Source organism: Tamandua tetradactyla, chromosome 5, assembly GCF_023851605.1.
Source record: "Tamandua tetradactyla isolate mTamTet1 chromosome 5, mTamTet1.pri, whole genome shotgun sequence".
Taxonomy (NCBI): Eukaryota; Metazoa; Chordata; class Mammalia; order Pilosa; family Myrmecophagidae; genus Tamandua; species Tamandua tetradactyla.
This window is the reverse complement of record NC_135331.1, coordinates 156,415,003-156,438,769: the sequence shown is the minus strand read 5'-3', so window position 1 is coordinate 156,438,769 and position 23,767 is coordinate 156,415,003. Positions and strand designations below refer to the sequence as shown.

The 23,767-nt window shown below is 37.4% G+C and overlaps 1 protein-coding gene and 1 long non-coding RNA gene across 8 annotated transcripts in view; one reads left to right on the top strand and one right to left on the bottom strand.

Annotated features, from left to right (window-relative positions):
* Positions 1–271: 271 nt before the first annotated feature.
* LOC143682830 (uncharacterized) lies at positions 272–23,211 on the bottom strand. The gene is made up of 3 exons (XR_013175309.1): positions 23,056–23,211; positions 1,393–1,424; positions 272–759 (listed from the first exon to the last, which is right to left on the bottom strand). It is a non-coding gene; the product is annotated as an uncharacterized LOC143682830 (long non-coding RNA).
* An 88-nt stretch (positions 23,212–23,299) lies between these two features.
* The window catches only part of FBXL4 (F-box and leucine rich repeat protein 4), a 72,505-nt gene continuing 72,037 nt past the window's right edge, over positions 23,300–23,767 (top strand). For all 7 annotated transcript variants that reach the window (XR_013176303.1, XR_013176302.1, XM_077162457.1 and 4 more), the window contains exon 1: positions 23,300–23,421. The gene's annotated coding sequence lies outside the window, so the exon portion shown is untranslated. The remainder of the gene's footprint in view (positions 23,422–23,767) is intronic.

The following is a 23,767-nucleotide window of genomic DNA, read 5'->3' as shown; positions in this document are numbered from 1 at the left end:
TATGACACTAATCCTTCTTCAGAGGTAATTTTGGGGACTGAGGCCTAGGTAAAGGGGGTTAGATAGTGGGAGAAAAAAGCCTAGACTAGAAGTTAGGTTGGTACTAGTAAATACCAAATAGAGGTATTTACATCTGCCCACATTCCTCTATCCTGAAGTAATAGAAGTAAAACCCATTTGTCATCCTGGGCTAGATGTTCCTTAAAATTCCTTTTAGTTATATCATTATCTCATCTTTCTTAAATAAAAGAGCTGTAGGATATTATAGGGCAATACAATTTATTTCCAGAACACTATATTCTGGTTAAGCACCCTCCCTGCATGCAAAGAAGTGTTATTGGTTTTTAGCACAGATAATTTAAGACAAGTGACGTACTATAACATCATCTCATTGGCAACAGGTAAAAGAGCAAGATGCCCTCTATTTAGATATGTAAATAGCAAAGCTCACAGAGAACATGAACTGACTGACTCAACTCATGGCCAGAAGATGAAGATATATTAGAGTCCTGAAGGAAATAAGATGGAGGAACTTTGTCCATAGATCTGTAATTACGGTAGTTAGCCAATATCATGGGTTTGATAAGGTGCCAGAGCCCACTAATGGTATGAGAACATTAAGTCTTTGGTGACAAAGGCATAGCAAGTCTTTGCTCAGATTTACTTTGGAGTTGTCTGGGCTTGGAGCTGTTGCTGTGAATAATAAATTTGATATTTTCCTTATGTCCTCATTTCAGGGGCATTGTGCTGCACTTGCACCTGGAAAAAACAAAGACATGTCAGAGCAGAACATTAGGTGGTGATATGACATTGGTAGAGTTGTACTAAGCTCAGACATACAGAAAGTCAAACTGGTTAAACTCATGCATTTTTTGGCACATGCTAGAATTTTATTCACCCACATTCTTCTAACAATGGCTTCTGGGTTCCTCAACACCATGCAAGATGGGCCAGCTATAGTCTTTTGAGACTAAAGGAATGCCACTTGTGCTATCACCTAATAGGTTTTTATCTTGCACCTGCCTTTACCATAAAAATGAAAATAAAATATGGATTACCTTCTACCATTTTCAAAGAAATCTAAAACTATCTAAAGGAGTTAATGCAAACACTTAACAAGATTCTATCTGGTTGTCTTACCTAGGTCTCCAGTCAAAGTTCATGTATTGCTTTGTAATATTCTATCTTTACTATAACCTGTCTTCCCTATTATGGTAGGTTAACTTGTATAGCACAGGGGGGAAAATATTCTTAATTTTAGTCTATTCCTATGGGCATTAACTCATTGTAAAGAGGATCTTTTGAAGGTACTATTTTTAGTTAAGGTATGGTCCATCTGAATGAAGTAGAGCCTTATTCCCATGACTAGAGGCTCTATGAAGAGAAAGTTACCTGGAGAAACAGAAGCAGGAAGTCAGCAGAACCTGGAAAAGAAAGGAGAGGACATTACTATGTGACAGAGAAGCCCCGGAACCCAAAGATTGCTGGCCAGCCAGAATGCTACTAACTCTGGGAGGACACCAGTCATCTAGGCTTCAAAACTCTGAGCCAATAAATTCATATTGTTAAGGTAACTAATTTTTTTGGTATTTGTCTCAGCAGCTGGAAAACCAAGATAGTACCTATTCACGGTAAGTCTTCCTAGCATAGACATAACATTCTGCAAGTGAAACGGCCTGAAGCTTTCTGCTCAAGTGTAGTCTAGGGTTCAGCAGCATTCATATAACCTGCGGGCTGATTTGTAAGACTCCACTCCATACCTACAGAATCAGAACCTGTATTTTGACAAGATCACAAGGAGATTCATCTTGAATCTACTGCGATTCAATGCATGTTGAAATTTGAGAAGTGTTAGCCTTTTATTATTATTATTATTTATTTTTTTTTTTTGGCTTTTAAAAAGAGAGTTTATTAAGTTTCAAGTTTACAGTTCTAAGGCCATGAAGATATCAAAATTAAGGTACCAACAAGAGGTTACCTTCATTCAAGAAAGGCTGATGCCTCCCAGAACACTTCTATCAGACAGGAAGCATGTGGCTGGCATTTGCTGATCCCTTGCTTCTTTTTTTTTTTTTTTTTTGCAATATTTTTTTTATTAATTAAAAAAAGAATTAACAAAACAATTAGAAATCATTCCAATCTACATGTACAATCAGTAATTCTTAATAACATCACATAGTTGCATATTCATCATTTCTTAGTACATTTGCATCGATTTAGAAAAAGAAAAAGACAACAGAATAAGAATTAAAACAATAATAGAAAAAAAAAAAAACCTATACCTCACATGCAGCTTCATTCAGTGTTTTAACATAATTGCATTACAATTGGGTAGTATTGTGCTGTCCATTTCTGAGTTTTTATATCCAGTCCCGTTGTACAGTCTGTATCCCTTCAGCTCCAATTATCCCTTCTCTTTTTTTTTTTTTTTTAATTAACGGAAAAAAAGAAATTAACCCAACATTTAGAGATCATACCATTCTACATATGCAATCATTAATTCTTAACATCATCACATAGATGCATGATCATCATTTCTTAGTACATATGCATTGGTTTAGAAGAACTAGCAACATAACCGAAAAAGATATAGAATGTTAATATAGAGAAAAAAATAAAAGTAATAATAGTAAAATCAAAACAAAACAAAACAAAAACCTATAGCTCAGATGCAGCTTCATTCAGTGTTTTAACATGATTACTTTACAATTAGGTATTATTGTGCTGTCCATTTTTGAGTTTTTGTATCTAGTCCTGTTGCACAGTCTGTATCCCTTCAACTGCAATTGCCCATTATCTTACCCTGTTTCTACCTCCTGCTGGACTCTGTTATCAAGGACATATTCCAAATTTATTCTCGAATGTCTGTTCACATCAGTGGGACCATACAGTATTTGTCCTTTAGTTTTTGGCTAGACTCACTCAGCATAATGTTCTCTAGGTCCATCCATGTTATTACATGCTTCATAAGTTTATCCTGTCTTAAAGCTGCATAGTATTCCATCGTATGTATATACCACAGTTTGTTTAGCCACTCTTCTGTTGATGGAGATTTCGGCTGTTTCCATCTCTTTGCAATTGTAAATAACGCTGCTATAAACATTGGTGTGCAAATGTCCGTTTGTGTCTTTGCCCTTAAGTCCTTTGAGTATATTCCCAGCAGTGGTATTGCTGGGTCGTATGGCAATTTTATATTCAGCTTTTTGAGGAACCGCCAAACTGCCTTCCACAGTGGTTGCACCATTTGACATTCCCACCAACAGTGGATAAGTGTGCCTCTTTCTCCGCATCCTCTCTAGCACTTGTCATTTTCTGTTTTGTTGATAATGGCCATTCTGGTGGGTGTGAGATGATATCTCATTGTGGTTTTGATTTGCATTTCTCTAATGGCCAGGGACATTGAGCATCTCTTCATGTGCCTTTTGGCCATTTGTATTTCCTCTTCTGACAGGTGTCTGTCCAAGTCTTTTTCCCATTTTGTAATTGGGTTGGCTGTCTTTTTGTTGTTGAGATGAACAATCTCTTTATAAATTCTGGATACTAGACCTTTATCTGATATATCATTTCCAAATATTGTCTCCCATTGTGAAGGCTGTCTTTCTACTTTCTTGATGAAGTTCTTTGATGCACAAAAGTGTTTAATTTTGAGGAGTTCCCATTTATTTATTTCCTTCTTCAGTGCTCTTGCTTTAGGTTTAAGGTCCATAAAACCGCCTCCAGTTGTAAGATCCATAAGATATCTCCCAACATTTTCCTCTATCTGTTTTATGGTCTTAGACCTAATGTTTAGATCTTTGATCCATTTTGAGTTAACTTTTGTATAGGGTGTGAGAGATGGGTCTTCTTTCATTCTTTTGCATATGGATATCCAGTTCTCTAGGCACCATTTATTGAAGAGACTGCTCTGTCCCAGGTGAGTTGGCTTGACTGCCTTATCAAAGATCAAATGTCCATAGATGAGAGGGTCTATATCTGAGCACTCTATTCGATTCCATTGGTCGATATATCTATCTTTATGCCAATACCATGCTGTTTTGACCACTGTGGCTTCATAATATGCCTTAAAGTCAGGCAGCGCGAGACCTCCAGCTTCATTTTTTTTCCTCAAGATGTTTTTAGCAATTCGGGGCACCCTGCCCTTCCAGATAAATTTGCTTATTGGTTTTTCTATTTCTGAAAAATAAGTTGTTGGGATTTTGATTGGTATTGCATTGAATCTGTAAATCAATTTAGGTAGGATTGACATCTTAACTATATTTAGTCTTCCAATCCATGAACACGGTATGCCCTTCCATCTATTTAGGTCTTCTGTGATTTCTTTTAGCAGTTTTTTGTAGTTTTCTTTATATAGGTTTTTTGTCTCTTTAGTTAAATTTATTCCTAAGTATTTTATTCTTTTAGTTGCAATTGTAAATGGGATTCGTTTCTTGATTTCCCCCTCAGCTTGTTCATTACTAGTGTATAGAAATGCTACAGATTTTTGAATGTTGATCTTGTAACCTGCTACTTTGCTGTACTCATTTATTAGCTCTTGTAGTTTTGTTGTGGGTTTTTCCGGGTTTTCGACGTATAGTATCATATCGTCTACAAACAGTGATAGTTTTACTTCTTCCCTTCCAATTTTGATGCCTTGTATTTCTTTTTCTTGTCTAATTGCTCTGGCTAGAACCTCCAACACAATGTTGAATAATAGTGGTGATAGTGGACATCCTTGTCTTGTTCCTGATCTTAGGGGGAAAGTTTTCAATTTTTCCCCATTGAGGATGATATTAGCTGTGGGTTTTTCATATATTCCCTCTATCATTTTAAGGAAGTTCCCCTGTATTCCTATCTTTTGAAGTGTTTTCAACAGGAAAGGATGTTGAATCTTGTCGAATGCCTTCTCTGCATCAATTGAGATGATCATGTGATTTTTCTGCTTTGATTTGTTGATATGGTGTATTACATTAATTGATTTTCTTATGTTGAACCATCCTTGCATATCTGGGATGAATCCTACTTGGTCATGATGTATAATTCTTTTAATGTGTTGTTGGATACGATTTGCTAGAATTTTATTGAGGATTTTTGCATCTGTATTCATTAGAGAGATTGGTCTGTAGTTTTCTTTTTTTGTAATATCTTTGCCTGGTTTTGGTATGAGGGTGATGTTGGCTTCATAGAATGAATTAGGTAGTTTTCCCTCCACTTCGATTTTTTTGAAGAGTTTGAGGAGAATTGGTACTAATTCTTTCTGGAACGTTTGGTAGAATTCACATGTGAAGCCATCTGGTCCTGGACTTTTCTTTTTAGGAAGCTTTTGAATGACTGATTCAATTTCTTTACTTGTGATTGGTTTGTTGAGGTCATCTATGTCTTCTTGAGTCAAAGTTGGTTGTTCATGTCTTTCCAGGAACCCGTCCATTTCATCTAAATTGTTGTATTTATTAGCGTAAAGTTGTTCATAGTATCCTGTTATTACCTCCTTTATTTCTGTGAGGTCAGTAGTTATGTCTCCTCTTCCATTTCTGATCTTATTTATTTGCATCCTCTCTCTTCTTCTTTTTGTCAATCTTGATAGGGGCCCATCAATCTTATTGATTTTCTCATAGAACCAACTTCTGGTCTTATTGATTTTCTCTACTGTTTTCATATTTTCAATTTCATTTATTTCTGCTCTGATCTTTGTTATTTCTTTCCTTTTGCTTGCTTTGGGATTAGTTTGCTGTTCTTTCTCCAGTTCTTCCAAGTGAACAGTTAATTCCTGCATTTTTGCCTTTTCTTCTTTTCTGATATAGGCATTTAGGGCAATAAATTTCCCTCTTAGCACTGCCTTTGCTGCATCCCATAAGTTTTGATATGTTGTGTTTTCATTTTCATTTGCCTCGAGGTATTTACTAATTTCTCTTGCAATTTCTTCTTTGACCCACTCGTTGTTTAAGAGTGTGTTGTTGAGCCTCCAGGTATTTGTGAATTTTCTGGCATTCCGCCTATTATTGATTTCCAACTTCATTCCTTTATGATCCGAGAAAGTGTTGTGTATGATTTCAATCTTCTTAAATTTGTTAAGACTTGCTTTGTGACCCAGCATATGGTCTATCTTTGAGAATGATCCATGAGCACTTGAGAAAAAGGTGTATCCTGCTGTTGTGGGATGTAATGTCCTATAAATGTCTGTTAAGTCTAGCTCCTTTATAGTAATATTCAGATTCTCTATTTCTTTATTGATCCTCTGTCTAGATGTTCTGTCCATTGATGAGAGTGGGGAATTGAAGTCTCCAACTATTATGGTATTTGTGTCTATTTCCCTTTTCAGTGTTTGCAGTGTATTCCTCACGTATTTTGGGGCATTCTGGTTCGGTGCATAAATATTTATGATTGTTATGTCTTCTTGTTTAATTGTTCCTTTTATTAGTATATAGTGTCCATCTTTCTCTCTTTTAACTGTTTTACATTTGAAGTCTAACTTGTTGGATATTAGTATAGCCACTCCTGCTATTTTCTGGTTGTTATTTGCATGAAATATCTTTTCCCAACCTTTCACTTTCAACCTATGTTTATCTTTGGGTCTAAGATGTGTTTCCTGTAGACAGCATATAGAAGGATCCTGTTTTTTAATCCATTCTGCCAGTCTATGTCTTTTGATTGGGAATTCAGTCCATTAACATTTAGTGTTATTACTGTTTGGATAATATTTTCCTCTGCCATTTTGCCTTTTGTATTATATATATCATATCTGACATTCCTTCTTTCTACACTCTTCTCCATACCTCTCTCTTCTGTCTTTTCGTTTCTGACTCTAGTGCTCCCTTTAGTATTTCTTGCAGAGCTGGTCTCTTGGTCACAAATTCTCTCAGGGACTTTTTGTCTGAGAATGTTTTAATTTCTCCCTCATTTTTGAAGGACAATTTTGCTGGATATAGGAGTCTTGGTTGACAGTTTTTCTCTTTTAGTAATTTAAATATATCATCCCACTGTCTTCTAGCCTCCATGGTTTCTGCTGAGAAATCTACACATAGTCTTATTGGGTTTCCCTTGTATGTGATGGATTGTTTTTCTCTTGCTGCTTTCAAGATCCTCTCTTTCTCTTTGACCTCTGACATTCTAACTAGTAAGTGTCTTGGAGAACGCCTATTTGGGTCTAATCTCTTTGGGGTGCGCTGCACTTCTTGGATCTGTAATTTTAGGTCTTTCATAAGAGTTGGGAAATTTTCAGTGATAATTTCTTCCATTAGTTTTTCTCCTCCTTTTCCCTTCTCTTCTCCTTCTGGGACACCCACAACACGTATATTTGTGCGGTTCATATTGTCCTTGAGTTCCCTGATACCCTGTTCAAATTTTTCCATTCTTTTCCCGATAGTTTCTGTTTGTTTTTGGAATTCAGATGTTCCATCCTCCAAATCACTAATTCTATCTTCTGTCTCTTTGAATCTATCATTGTAGGTATCCATTGTTTTTTCTATCTTTTCTACTTTGTCCTTCACTTCCATAAGTTCTGTGATTTGTTTTTTCAGTTTTTCTATTTCTTCTTTATGTTCAGCCCATGTCTTCTTCATGTCCTCCCTCAATTTATCGATTTCGTTTTTGAAGAGGTTTTCCATTTCTGTTCGTATATTCAGCATTAGTTGTCTCAGCTCCTGTATCTCATTTGAACTATTGGTTTGTTCCTTTGACTGGGCCATATTTTCAATTATTTGAGCGTGATCCGTTATCTTCTGTTGGCGTCTGCGCATTTAAACAGATTTCCCTGGGTATTGGATCCAAAAGTTTGGAAGATTTTTCTGTGAAATCTCTGGGTTCTGTTTTTCTTATCCTGCCCAGTAGGTGGCACTCGTGGCACATGTTTTTCTGCGGGTCCCACCAGTAAAAGGTGCTGTGGGACCTTAAACTTTGGAAAACTCTCGCCGTCCAGGGGGTTCGCTAGCCGAAGCGGCTTGAGCCTGCCCGGGGTCCGAACGCAGGGAGGGTTGCTGGTCGCCGCAGCCCGGGAAAGATCCCGTCCGAATTTCCTAGTCGGCCCTGGGCGACAAGCGTGGCGGGAGGGCGCCAGCGGCAGCGGCCCGCCCGAGAGAGTGCACGTTCCCCGGGAGTCACGGGTTTGGAAGGGGCCTCCCCCACCCATCACCGTTCTCCGCGGCCTGGGGGTTTCCGATCCAATTCTCTCAGTTGGTCTGGGGGGCTGCGCGCGGTGTGGGCGCCAGCCGTCTTTGTTACAGGGGACTGCCTCTCCAATTCTCCCAGCTGGCCTGGGAAGGGGGAAGGGAGTTACTCCGGCCCGGGAAGGGGGAAGGGAGTAACTCCGGCCGCTTCCCGCCCCATCCGGTGAGGCCCGCGCGCCTCGGCGATCTCACCCGAGCTGCTTCTCTCAGCCAGCCAGCCGTTCCAGGATCAGCCTTTTATTATTTTTACTGCAAATGGTATTTGTCAGTCATTCATGGAAAAGAATGCCTGTTTAGTATCCTGTCCATAACTGGAGGCACAGATAAAACTGGAATAGAGATACACCAACACCATCTGTATGAGACCCACTTAGACTCAGTCTGAATGAACATAAATTCCTTTTAGTGGCAGAATAAAGTCATTAAAATATGACCTTCAAAGAAAGTAGCTCAATAACCCACTTTTCTGAATTTCAAATACTTGTATTGGTTGCCCAAAGAGATACTTTTGAATGGTCACTTTAAGGTTGCCTTCTGGCTGCAATAAAGACTATGGAAAAATATTAATAGAGAAGACATAGAAATATGAAATTAGCTTAAGACCTCATATCCTAAAAAATAGTGCAACACTTTATAAATAGTAATCTGCTTAGTAAATAGTGAATCTAGCGCCCAGCTCCATAACAGACCAATCCCAACTGACTATTGTTAAATCTTGTCTGGCCCATTTCCAAGTTGTTGGTGCTGCCCTGGCAGTCGCAGGCATGCTCAAAGGGCAAGAGGCCAGGAAGCAGGCGAAAGGGGGAAAGCTGCCAGCTGCCTGTGCTGCCCTCCCACCCTCTTCTCTTAGTGACTTGCTTTGTGACTCATTTATGTGGAGGAAAAGACCCCTACCCTAAGCAATCTGCTCTTTCACCATTAAAGGCTGAAATGATAAGCGAGAAAAAAAAAAGAGCAAGAAAATGGTGTGTAACAACGTTTCACCCTTGGTACTATTTTGATAAGCCCATTAAGGAGGAAAATCTATTTTTCCTCAAAAATCTGGAAACCTTCTGCTGCTATACAGAACCAGAAAAAAACAGAAAAAAACAAGAAAGCCTGAATTTAAATTTGTTTTCCATATTTCTTTTTAATTAACTTTGAAATGGAGGAGCATTTCCTAATAAGTCACTAAAGAATGTAAATAAAGATACCCCAATCAGTAATAGGCCTACAAAGGATGATATTTTTATGCAATTTTATTGAGATATATTCACATACCATATAATCATCCATAGTATGCAATCAGTGGCTCATAGTATCATCATATAGTTGTACATTCATTGCCACAATCAATTTTAGAACATTTTCATTATTCCAAAAATTAAAAAATTTAAAATTAAAATAAAAAACAATACCCAAAACATCCCAAGCCCCTTATCCCCCTATTATTTATTAATCTTTTTGTCTTTATTTTCTTATTCACCTACCCATACACTGCATAAAGGAAGTATCAATCATAAGGTTGTGAAAATCACATGTTAACTATACACCTATACACTTAAAAGCTAAATAGTTATACAATCATCATGAAGAATCAAGGCCACTACTAGATTGCAGTTCAACAGCTTCAGGTATTTTCTTCTAGCTATTCTAAACTAAAGAATAGAAACTAAAAGGGAATAACTATATAATTCATAAGAATAACCTTCAGAATGACTCTTGACTCTATTTGAAATTTCTTAGTCACTGAAACTTTGTTTCATTTCTTTTCCGCCTTTTGCTCAAGAAGGCTTTCTTACTCATGCAATGCCAGGGTCAGGCTCATCCTTGAAAGTCATGTCACACATTGCCAGGGAGATTTGCACTCCTGGGAGTTATGTCTCACTTATCAGGGAAGTTAGTGAGTTTATTTGCAGAGTTGGCCTAGAGAGAGGCCACATCTGAGTACCAAAAGAGTTTCTCTGGGGTGACTCTTAGGCATAATTATAAGTATGCTTAGCTTCTCTTTTGTAGGAATAAGATTCATAATGGCAAGCCCCAATATCAAGGGTTTGGCTCTTTAAATTGGGCGTCCCTAATGCTTGAAAGAATATCAAGAATTCCCCAGTTGCAGAAATTTAATATTTCCATATTTTTTCCCTGTCCCTCAAGGGGACTTTGAATTACTTTTTTATTTTCTTCCCCAAACAGTCTAGAATGTATCAGGGTATTATATTAACTTGTACAAAATGATAAGATCCCACTCCCTATTCAAGGTTCCATGTAATTATGTTGTTTAAATAAACTGCCCAGACAGGTTAAATTAAATAGTGTGCTCCAGAAAATTGAAATTTTGGACAAAATAAACATCTCTTCCTTTGGTCTCATACCGAAGTTGAAATTTTAAAATACAGACAATGTTATCCTTTACCCTGTATTCTGATTTACCTTAGCCCTAAGCAGATCAGCTTCATTCATAACTCTCATTGAAGTCTGATCTCTTTTTCAACTTCTTTAACAGTTGCTGTATGGAGCAACGCTGGCTTTCAGAGCTGCAGAACTCTAACTCTGAGTCTCGGGTGTCACAAAGATACACAAAGTTCTGGGGAATTACCATGGTATGCACAAAGAGCTCAGCATTTCAGAATTTAGAAATAACCAATAAAACGGTTATTTGAATAGATGTAACTGCTGTAAGAGCTTACAATCTAGGAACCTGTACAATGAGTCTTACTGAACGTTCTCTACTCTTTAGTCATAGATTGCCCAATCCCTGCCCATGTTCTATACCTTGATAATCTATGCTCTTGAATTCCATTCTCAGGGTTTGTGCACTTTAGTTGGTCCATATTAGTGAGGCTTTCCAATATTTGTCTTTTTGTTACTAGCTTATTTCACTCAATGTAATGTCCCCAGGGTTCATTCGCCTAATTACACACCTCACAACTTCATTCCTTTTTGCAGCTGCTCAATATTCCATTATATGTCTATACCACACTTTGCCCTTCTGTTCATTAGTGGATATACCCTGAGACCACATTCATTCATTGCAAATCATGAATACTACCTCTAAAAAGCAGGGTACAAATGTCTATTCATGTCCCTGCTTTCAGTTTTTCCAAGTATATACAAAATAACATGTTGCAGGATCACATGACAACCTTACACTTAGCCTCCTGTGGAGCTACCATACTGCCCTCCAGAGGGGCTGCACTGTTCTACTTCCCTACAAACAGTGAATAGCTATGTCTCTCTCTTCACATCTTCCCCAGAACTTGTAACTTTTTGTTCATTTCCTAAACAGGTTTATTCACACACCATACAACGCATTCTAAGTGAACAATCAATGGCTCCTGGTATAGTCACATAATTATTCACTGACCACCACAATTATATGAGAATATTTCCATTTGTTCCACAATGAAAGATGAAGAGGAAAAAATTAAAATTAAAAATAAATTAAAAATAATAAAATAAGAAAGAAAAAAAAAGAAAAGGAGGAATCAATAACAGCAACAAAAATCCCATATCCTCCTTTATACCCCCTTCTTATTGCCATTTGACTTTGGCATGTTACATTAATGGAAGAATATTACAATGTTATGGTTAACTATGGACCCTAGTTTGTATTGATAGTACTTTTTCCATATACTATCCCATTTTGAACACCTTTCAAGGTTGACATTCATTTGTTCTCCCTCATGTAAAACTTTCTTGTATTTATGCATTTAATAACCATCACTGTCCACTCTAGATTTCACTAAGTTATACAGTCTGGTTTTTAAAGGATAATTATTTTAAAATGCACTTTCAGGGAGTTCCTTTCCAGATAACCTTCATCCTTTCACAAACCACCCAGGAGAAATATAGATGAAGGAAATGCAATGTTGATGGGTACTTGGTTTGGGGAAAGCTTCATAATAAAGGTTCATTTATTATGAAGATTTCATTTTGAATTACATTTAATAAATTATTCTTGAGTCATTTGTATTTATTATAAGTTAAAATTAAGTAGATGATGAACATATTTATGGCTTCATTACAAGAACAGGATGCATTTCCTTATGTTTCAAAGGATGTGAATAACCTAGAAAACTGTATTGTACAATTTCTATTTTAAGTACAGAGGTTGTGTTAAAATGGGGAAAGGATATTCACAGTTGGGAAAGGGCACAGATAAATGGGTACATAATTAGAGCTACTCTGGATAATCCAGGCCTCTCAAATCTTCCCCTGAGGACAAAGTAATTGTGAAGGTTGAAGACCTTAAATCATTTGGAACATTAATATTGAAACTTTCAGATACTTACCTATCACTTTACCTTATGTGAGTATAATAGAAAATCTTTGCTGTTTTCTTCCACTTTGTGGCATGCTTACTGAAGGCACACAGGAACTCTTTTTAAAAAATTACCTCTACCTTAAAAAAGGAGGAATTATAGCCTTAATTGGGCTTGCCTAAGGCACTGGCCATAGCTTCATTTTTTTTTTAATGGCTATATGTTCCACACATCATAAAAACACCAGCATAAAGTTACCTCAGAAAGAGATCTATTCGGTTGGCTGTCTTCAGGTAGCATTTCTCCTACATTATTCCCCTCCACTGACTATCTTTATTAATGCTGAGTTGTTAAGCAAATAATCCATGACACAGAGAAAGGAATAGCACAAGTCAAAACAGTACAAACAGTATGTTAGATACATTTTTATTCTGAAAACAAATATTTTAAATATTTTAAAAATATATCAAAATATACCTTGTAGGAGGAGGGAAAGCTACCTACTCATTCTATGAAGCTAACATCTCCCTAATACTAATACTAAAACCATACAAAGATATTACAAGAAAATAAAATTACAGACCAATTTCTTTAATGAATGTAAAAAAAAAAAAAATCCCCCACAAAATACTTGCAAATTGAATGCAGCAACACATTAAAAGAATTACACACCATGACCAAGTGGGATTTATTTCAGGTATGCATGGATGGTTCAACAAAAGAAAATCAATTAATGTAATACACCATATCAATAAATCAAAGAGAAAAAACCACATGATCATCTCAAATGATGCAGAAAAGGCATTTGACAAAATTCAGCATCCTTTCTTGATGAAACACTTCAATGGAGAGTAATAGAAGGGAACTTCTTCAACATGATAAAGGGAATATATGAAAAGCCCACAGCTAACATCATATACAATGGGGGAAAGACTGCAAGCTTCTCTCTAAGATCAGGAACAAGACAACAATGCTCACTGTCATCACTGTTATTCAACATTGGAAGTTCTAGGTAGGGCAATTCAGTGAGAAAAAGAAATAAAATGCATCCAAACTGGAAAGGAAGAAATAAAACATTCACTGTTTTCAGATGACTTGATCCTATATGTAGACAATTCCAGAAAGTCTACAGCAAAACTACTAGAGCTAACAAACAAGTACAACAAAGCGGCAGGATACAAGATCAATACACAAAAATCAGTAGTGTTTCTATATACTAGTAATGAGCAATCTGAGAAGGAAATCAAGGAAAAAATTCCATTTACAATAGCATCCAAAAAACCTAGATATTTAGGAATAAATTTTACCAAGGACATAAAAGACCTATACACAGGAAACTACAAAACATTGCTAAAAGAAATCAAGGAAGATCTAAATAAATGGATGGATGTATTTGTGTTCATGGACTAGAAGACTAAATATAAGTCATTTCTTAACTAAGATGTCAATTCTACTCAAATTGATTTAGAGATTCAATGCAATACAAATTAAATCACAACAACTTACTCTGCAGAAACAGAAAAACCAATAATCAAATTTATTTGAAAGGGCAGGGTACCCTGAATAGCTAAAAATATCTTGAAAAAGAAAAATGAAGTGGGAAGTCTCATACTACCTGACTTTAAAACATATTACAAAGCAACAGTAGTCAAAACAGTGTGGTACTGGCATAAAGATAGATACACTGACAAAAATGGAATTGAGTTGAATGTGTAGAAATAGACCTTCTTATCCATGGACAGTGGATTTTCTAAGGTGGCCAAGTCCACTTCAATGGGACAGAGCAGCCTCCAACAAACGGTGCTTGGAGAACAGGACCTCCACATCCAAAAGAATAAAATAGGACCTCTATCTCATACCTTATACAACAATTAACTCAAAATGGATCAAACACCTAAACCTTAGAGGTAAGACCATAAAACTTTTAGAAGAAAACACAGGGAACTATCTTAAAGATCTTGTGTTAGGAGTGGTTTCCTAGACCTTATACCCAAAACATAAGCAAGAAAGAAGAAATAGATAAATGGGATCTCCTCAAAATTGAATACCTTTGCATGTCAAAAGACTTTGTCAGGAAAGTAAAAAGGCAGTGTACCCAATGGGAGGCAATATATGGAAACCATATATCTGATAAGGGTTTAATATTCAGAATATATAAACAGATCCTATAACTCAACAATAAAAAGACAACCCAATTTGAAAAATGGGCAAAAGACATGGCTTGACATTTTTCCAAAGAGGAGGGACAAAGGGCTCAAAAGCATATGAAAAGATGCTCCACTTCACTATTAGAGAAATGAAAATCAAACCACAATGAGGTATCATCACACACCTACTAGAATGGCCATTATAAAAAATAAAAAATAAAAAAAAACAAAACCAAAACTACAAGTGCTGGAGAGGATGTGGAGAAATAGGTATACTTATTCACTGGTGGGGAGAATGAAAAATAGGACAGCTTCTCTGGCAGGCAGTTTGGCAGTTCCTCAGAAAGCTAGGTATAGAATTTTCATATGATCCAGCAATCCCATTACTAGGTATACAGTTAGAAGAACTGAAAGCAGGGGTTCGAACAGACAACTGTACACCACTGTTCATAGCAGCATTACTCACGATTGCTAATAGATGGAAACAATCCAAATATCCATCAACAGACAAGTGGATAAAATATATGGTATATGATGAAACGTTACATAGCTGTAAAACGAAATAAAGTCATGATGCATGCAACAGCATGGATGAACCTTGAGGTCATTATATAGAGCAAAATAAGTCAGAAACAAAAGGACAAACACTGTATAATTTCACTAATATGAACTAACTATAATGAACAGCTATATCTGAAAGTTAAGGTTGAGTACACAGGTTATCAGGAAATAGAAAGAGGGTAGAGATTGTGCATTTAATGCTGAAGGAGTACAGAATATTTAACAAGATTGATGGTAAAGATTCAGAAATGGATATCACAATACTGTGATGATAGCACAATGTTGTTAAGAAGAGTCAATAAGACTGAGTGTGAGTATGCTTGAAAGAGGAACGCTAGGGGCATGTATGATGCCAGATGGAAAGACAGAAGATAAAGATTGGGAGTGTAGATTTAGAGAAATGTAGAAATCTAGATGATTAAATATACAAATATAAAAAAGTTTTTACGTGAGGGAGAACAAACTAGTGTCACCACTGAAAGGTGTTCAAAACGGGATAGTATATGGAAAAACCACAATTAATGCAAACTAGGGCCTATAGCTAACAGTAACCTTGTAATATTCTTTCATGAATTGTAACAAAGACAATATACCAAAGCCAAATGTCAGTAAGAGGAGGATATATGGGAGGGTATGCCATTTTTGTTCTTGTTGGTTTTCCTATTTTTTCCCCCTCTTCTTCTTTCTTTGTGGAAGAAATGGAAATGTTCTCATATAGATTGTGGTGGTGAATGCATAGTTATGTGATAATATCAGAAGTCATTGATTGCTCACCTAGGGTGGATTGTATGGTGTGTGAATAAAACTGTTTAAGAAATAAAGAGATACTAGTGGTCAATGAGAGAGAGAGGTAAAGTGTATGGTATGTATGAGTTTTTTCTTTTTTCTTTATATTTCTTTTTCTGGAGTGATGCAAATGTTCTAAGAAATGATCATGGTGATAATACACAAATATGTGATGATATTATGAACCATTCATTGCGCACTATGTATAGGAAGTATGTGCATGACGATTTCTCAATAAAGAAAATAGAAAAAAATGAAAAAAGAAATAAACAGAAAGATACAAGTGCTCGAGAAGATGTGGAGAGATAAAGCTATTCACTGGTGGTAGGGAAGCAGAACAGTGCAGTCCATATGGAGAGCAATATAGTGGGTTCACTGGAGGGTAAGGATAGGGATGAAACATGATCCTGCAACCCCATTATTTGGTATATATTTGGAAAAACTGAAAGCAAGAACATGAACAGATATGTGCATATTGTTTTTATGACGGTATTATGAACAATTGCAAATGGATGGATGTAGCCTAGGGACACATACACTGATGAATGGAAAGGCAAACTGTGGTATATATATATACCATGGAATATTGTATTGATGCAAAAAGAATGAAATTGTGAGGCATGCAACTAGGTGAATAAACCTTGAGGACATCATGTTGAGTGAAATAAGCCAGAAATGAAAGGACAGATATTGTACAGTTTCATTATTATAAACTAACTATAATGAGCAAGCACTAAGATTTGAATTTGAGAGCATATATTATTAGGAGATAGAAAGTGGGCAGGGAGTAGGCAATTGATGATTATGGAGTAGAGAATGTTCAATAAGGCTCACTGTAAAGGTTCCTATATTGTGAGTTCTTACCACAGTCATTCTATTCCTGAGTTTTAATGGTTATTCCTGAGCTCTTTGTGAATAATATGATAGCTCTATGGAACTTTAGATATCTGTGTGATACCTGAGAATCAGAGCTCTGCATCTCTGAAAGTCAGCATTACTTCATACAGCAACTGTTAAAAAAGTTGAAAAAGAAATCAGACTTCAGTGAGAGATAGGAAAGAAGCTGATCTGCTTAGGACTAAGGTAAATCAGAACACAGGGTAAAGAATGATGTTGTCTGTATTTTAAAACTTCAACTTTGGTATGAGACCAAAGGAAGAGATGTTTATTTTTTCCAAAATTTAAATTTTCTGTAGAACAATCTAATTTAACCTGTCTGGGCAGTTTATTTAAATAATCTAATCACATGGAACTTAGAAGCGGAATGAGATCTTGCTATTTCGTGCAAATTAATGTAACACCCTGATATATTCTAGGCTATTTTGGGAAGAAAATAAGAAAGTATTTCAAAGTCCCCTTGAGGGACATGGGAAAATGTGGAAATATTAAACTTCTGCACCTGGGGAATTCTTGATATTCTCTCAGGCATTAGGGACTCCCAATTTAACAAGCCAAGCCCTTGATCTTGGGGTTTGCCCTTATGAAATAATTCTGCAGTGGTGAAGCTAAGCCTACTTATAATTGTACTTAAGAGTCATCCACAGAGAACCTCTTTGGTGCTCAGATTTGGCTTCTTTCTCTAAGCCAACTCTTCAAATAAACACACTCGCCTCCCCCCCTACATGAGACATGGCTCCCAGGGATGTAAGTCTTCCAGGAAAACGTGGGACATGACTCTGAGGTATGAGCCTGGCCCTGGCATCATGAGATTGACAATGTCTTCTTCACTAAAAGAGGGAAAAGGAATGAAATGAAAATAAAGTTTTAGTGGCTAAGAGATTTCAAATAGAGTCAAGAGGCTGTTCTAGAGGTTACTCTTATGCAAGCTTCAGCCAGATATTGCAAATTGCCACAGTACGTCAAGCCCCAACCAACAATATTCCTGAAAACCCTAAAGAATGCTCTGAGCACTTAAAGACTCCATAAAAGTTTTACTTAGTAAGTTTATATTTTTAGAAACTTAAGGTCTCCAGATTGTTCCTATGCCAGTTAAGCTCTGAAACTCAGATATGCAAGTCTCTCCAAGAATATTGACCATTTTCGTTCTGCTACCCCATAAGGTTGACATGCCTTTCCAATATGAAGAAATTAAAATTGTCATTGCCCAGATATTCCTGAAGATTGAGAGAATGATCAAATGAGAGGGAGGAAGTGTAACAGAAATTAGGATTTAATAAATGATTGTGATTGACTCATTATATAGTTATTTCTTTGTAGTTTCTGGTGTATTAGAATCGCCAGAAGGAAAAAATGAAATTGTTGAACTATAACTCAGTAGCCTCGATCTTTGACGATTATTGTATACCTATATGGCTTTATGTCACATGACTTGGTGATTGTAAAAACCTTGTGACTGACACTTCCTTTATCCAGTGTGTGGGTGGATAAATAATAACATAAAGACATGCATGAAAAAAAAACAGGTCAGGAATATGGGGGAAAATATCCCCATGTACCAATGGACAATAGTTATAATGCTACCTTAATAATATTTCATCGATTGTAACAAATGTAACTACTGTCAAAAAATAGTAGAATTACAAAAAAAGTGATATCATCAACTGCAACATATCTCCCACAGCCGTGCATGTGCTGGTGGTGGGGTGAGGAAGGGAAATCCTGTACTTTATGCATGATTGCTGTGTAAATCCAAACTTCTCTAATAAAATGAATTTTTTAACTAAAAAATTTATAAATAACTTCTATGGCTGTGTAAATTCATTCTAAAGCTTTATAAGATTTTTAAAAACATCTTACTGATTTATAATCAGTATTCACTTATTATTAAAGATATTAGAAGTTGTAAAATGGAAGCTGCCAGTTAGGAGGCATACATTCAAGCTTTGGTTTGCCAGCAACTTGCCATAAATCTTTGGGTAAATAATCCAGTCTTTCTAGGTTTTGCTCTCCTTTGGTGACAACAGAAAGGGTTAGACTAGAATGAACATTCAGTACCGTTCTGACATTTTGTGCTGGAAAGGCTCAATTACTGATTTTTAACACGTTTTAATAAATATTAATATGAATAATATTAATAGATTTGCATACTTCTTTATAGCTCATAAAGTGCTTTCACATATTTGATCTCTTTTAAATCTCTTCAGTGCCAGTGAGTTAGGCACATTTCAACAGACGTGAGAAGCTAAAAGAAGGTATAACTTGTTCAAGAACACTGAGTTAGTTACATGACAGAGCTGGATAAAGAGATCTTCCAACTCCCCAATTCAATTTTCTTTTTACTATATTCAGCTACATTAATGTTTAAGGTAATATGGGGCAAGTTGTTATTGCATCCTAGAGTTATGAGGTATCATTTAAAAAATTCTTGGGATTTAAAGGTGGAGAACCAGGTTTAACTGATGGCTACGACCATGAGGAAGTCACTGAATCACTTCAGGCCTCAGTCTCCTCATCTGTAAAGCAAGGAGTTTGGATTACATGAGTTTTGGGCTTCCTTCTTGCTTAAACATTTGGTTTTCTTTGTAGATAAACATTGTGACAAATTAATAATAAAAGGAACCATTTTTAAGGACTTATGTAAGAGGTTAAAAGAAGGTAGACCAGAAGATAACTGCAATTGGATATTCATGTTCTTTGCCATTGGCATATAAAAAACTTTGGATTAATATAACTGACTGAACTTCAAATCTACTTTCCAAAAACAAATTAACTTGGGATTTCTCAGAGGGGGGAATTATTTTGACTGAGTTATGGCCAAAAGGCACATGAAGAGATGCTCAATGTCCCTGGCCATTAGAGAAATGCAAATCAAAACCACAATGAGATATCATCTCACACCCACCAGAATGGCCATTATCAACAAAACAGAAAATGACAAGTGCTGGAGAGGATGCGGAGAGAGAGGCACACTTATCCACTGTTGGTGGGAATGTCAAATGGTGCAGCCACTGTGGAAGGCAGTTTGGCGGTTCCTCAAAAAGCTGAATATAAAATTGCCATACGACCCAGCAATACCATTGCTGGGTATCTACTCAAAGGACTTAAGGGCAAAGACACAAACGGACATTTGCACACCAATGTTTATAGCAGCGTTATTTACAATTGCAAAGAGATGGAAACAGCCAAAATGTCCATCAACAGGACAGTGGCTAAACAAACTGTGGTATATAGATACGATGGAATATTATGCAGCTTTAAGACAGGATAAACTTATGAAGCATGTAATAACATGGATGGACCTAGAGAACATTATGCTGAGTGAGTCTAGCCAAAAACTAAAGGACAAATACTGTATGGTCCCACTGATGTGAACCGACATTCGAGAATAAACTTGGAATATGTCATTGGTAACAGAGTCCAGCAGGAGTTAGAAACAGGGTAAGATAATGGGTAATTGGAGCTGAAGGGATACCGACTGTGCAACAGGACCAGATACAAAAACTCAAAAATAGACAGCACAATAATACCTAATTGTAAAGTAATCATGTTAAAACACTGAATGAAGCTGCATCTGAGCTATAGGTTTTTTGTTTTTTTTACTATTATTATTACTTTTATTTTTTTCTCTATATTAACATTCTATATCTTTTTCTGTTGTGTTGCTAGTTCTTCTAAACCGATGCAAATGTACTAAGAAACGATGATCATGCATCTATGTGATGATGTTAAGAATTACTGATTGCATATGCAGAATGGTATGATTTCTAAATGTTGGGTTAATTTCTTTTTTTCCGTTAATTAATAAAAAAAAAAAAAAAGAAAAAATGTATGAGTGGCATTTTCTGAGAGGTCTTGACTTGAGAGAAGACCTTATTTGGGAACCAATGACAGAAAACCAAAGGAGCTCATTGTGAAGACATTTTTGATTCTCTTTGCAGTGTGCTGAACGATATCTCTACCTCTCTTATATTGTATCTTATTGTCATGCATACACATAGTTCAGAAATTTTATAATTGGTAGCTATTTCAAGATTTTAAAAATCACTTGAAAATAGCGGAGGGTGTGATGGTGAGATTGTTTCAAGAGTTAGAGACAAAGAAGAGTGTTTGAACCTGTTGCTGCTTTGCCTGCCTCCCTTTGAGTAGAATATTGTTAACTTTTGAAGTTAACACAGAATGGGTCAAATCAGCTTGCTGAGCTGGTGACTTTATGCACAATCAAGCCTTGTTGAAACTTCCTTCATTTGTAATAGGGCTGGTACAGTGTGGGATGCTATTCAGTTCCTAACAACATTCCATTTAATAACTAGGCATTAGTTCGCCATTAAAACAGGGCCATCACTAACTGATAAGCATCGCTACTGTCTTGCTTGCAAACAGAGCAAGTCAATGGCATGGCTTTTGAGACAAGAAGGTTGGGAGGAGACTAGATTGAGCAATGACGGCCAAAATTCAGTCTTTAGTCATGAGATGAAACTTTTCCCTAGCCTTTTCTTTTCCTTGAATACAAATTTACATACTTTTCAAGAAGCACTTTAAGTGCCATTAAGAAGAAAACTAAATAAAGCAACTATTAAACAAGCAATAGCACCAACTACTACATCTCTGAGACACTGAGGACATGAAAATGTATGGAGCGGCATGCAAAAGATATGCATTAAAAGATGCAAACAAGAATGTTCATAGAAGCATTGTTTGTAGGAATCGACATAACTCAATGTCCATCAACAATAGAATAGATAAATTATGGTATATTTAAATAATAGAGACTCAAGAAATTACTACTGTATTCAACAGCATGAAGAAGTCTTACAAACTTAATGTTGAGAGAAAGAAGTCAGACTCAAAAGAATGCATAATGAACATAATGTTTAAAACCTGGCAAAGTCAAACAATTTTAGAAGTCAGGATATTGGTTAACATAAAGGGAGGAGTAGGGAGTAGTGGTTGAGGAGGGCATGAGCAGTTCTGGGTGCTAATAATGATCTTCCTTTTTAAATCTGAACGTGTTTGATCATGGGTGCGCTCACTTTTCATCAAACTTCACACTCAGATTTTGGGTCCTTTTCTGAATACTTTTTATACTTCCATGAAAAGTTTATTTTAAAATTGTGTTACGAATGAGAAGCTGTTTCAGTTAGACTGTTCTGAGTACCCTACAGGCATCAATTCAAGTCTCACTGCAACCAGAGGTCAGTTTTATTTACTTATCTACTTACTAATAAATTAATTATTTTAAATCCACTTTTTAATTTACTATAGATTAAGATTTACAGAAAAATTGCAAAGACGGTAAAGAGAATTCTGGTATACCACTCACCCTGTTTCCTCTATTGTTAACATCTAGTATCACAATAGTACATTTGTCACAACCAAGACATCAACATTTGTATATGACTATTATTTCAATTCCAAACTTTATTCAGATATCACTGGTTTTTTTCACTAATGTCTTTTTCTGTTCCAAGATCCCAGCCAAGATACCACATTAAATTTAGTTATCTTGCCTCCTCTGGTTTGTGATAATTTCTCAGTCTTTCCTTGTTTTTCATCATCATCTCGACAGTTTTGTGGGGGAACTGGTCAGGTATTTTTGTAGGATACTGGAATTTCTCTGATATATACATCACACTATATATCAACTTGACTTAAGATACTGCGTCACTTGGCCAAGGTCCTGTTTACCAGGATCCTCCACAGTTAAGCTCCTCCCACTCCTTTACATACTCTATTCTTCAAGTCACTAAGCGCTTCCCACACTGGGGAGTTAAGCTTCAATTCCTATTTCAAATTTCCATTTTTGTCTATGTTTTATACTGCACATCATTTAGTAGCTTAGTTCATGCATAAAATTCATAAGTAAATATCCTCGCTATTTTGTCTCTTTGGGAGCAATTAGCAACTAACTTGTGGCTCAACGCGTCATTATTAAATGTTTGTGTCTATCTTAATGAAAACCTTGTTTAATAGAATAATAAAATGCAAACTAATGAAAGGACGATACTGTAGCTACTGAAATTCTTTAAAAATGCCTGAATAACGGAGGCCTGTGTGCATTTTCATCAGAGGTAATCGCGGGCTTCCGTGTCGGCAAGGAAAACGGGCTTGCAGGTAAGGTTTCTATATGGGGCAGAAGAGGTTTGCAAAGTTTATGTACTATGCAGAACGTCTCTAGCGGTTATAACTTTTTCCTCTTAAATTCCTTGCCATCCGTGAAATCCCTATCCGTCTCTTGCGCCACCAATTCTGCACTGAAGAAACCCGAACAGGATTAGACCATACCGAGTAGCCTGAAATGAGAGAGGGACGTTCTCGCAGAGCATCTGTAACCGCGAGCGCCAGTGGAACACTTAGCACCGACTGGTAAAGGCGGGGTGCAGGAAGTTCCTCCCCCAGCCCAGGGGCCTGCTGAGACGACGCCGCAAGTGCCGGCAGCGCCTGGAGCGCGGGGCCTCCCTCCCGGCCCCGCCCCGCTCTGCCCCGCCCCCTTGCGGACTCCGCGTCTAACTTCCGGGTCGCGCTGGGGCTCGTTCGGCGCCGTCGCGCCACAGCGCCGGAGTCTGGGAAACGCCCCCGCGGCCGGGCCTCGGCGCGCCGCCGGGTCGCTGGTGAAGCCCTGCGGTTCGGCCCTCTCCCGGACCCTGCTGGGTACGGCCCTTCCTTTATTTCTCCCTCCTGCGGGTCCCCGTCTTCCTCCTAAGGCGTTGGGGCGGGGCCCAGGCCCGCGCAGTGCTGGGGGATCCCGGGTGCCGGGCCGAGCCCTGCGCTACCCGCGCCGTGCTTGGGGGCTTGTCAAGGGATCCCGAAAGCAGCTTCTGTGTATCGAGTCCTGCTTCTCTGCGCCGGTGTGTCCGCAGGGCGTGAGGCGTCGCCCGGCGTGCGCGCGGCGCGGGGGTTGTTTACCCCGCGGGATCTGCTGGCCGCCCACACCTGCGCGCAGTGCTGACCCGGCCGCCCCGCGTCGGCCACCTGCCAGCCTCTGTACTTGTTGCTC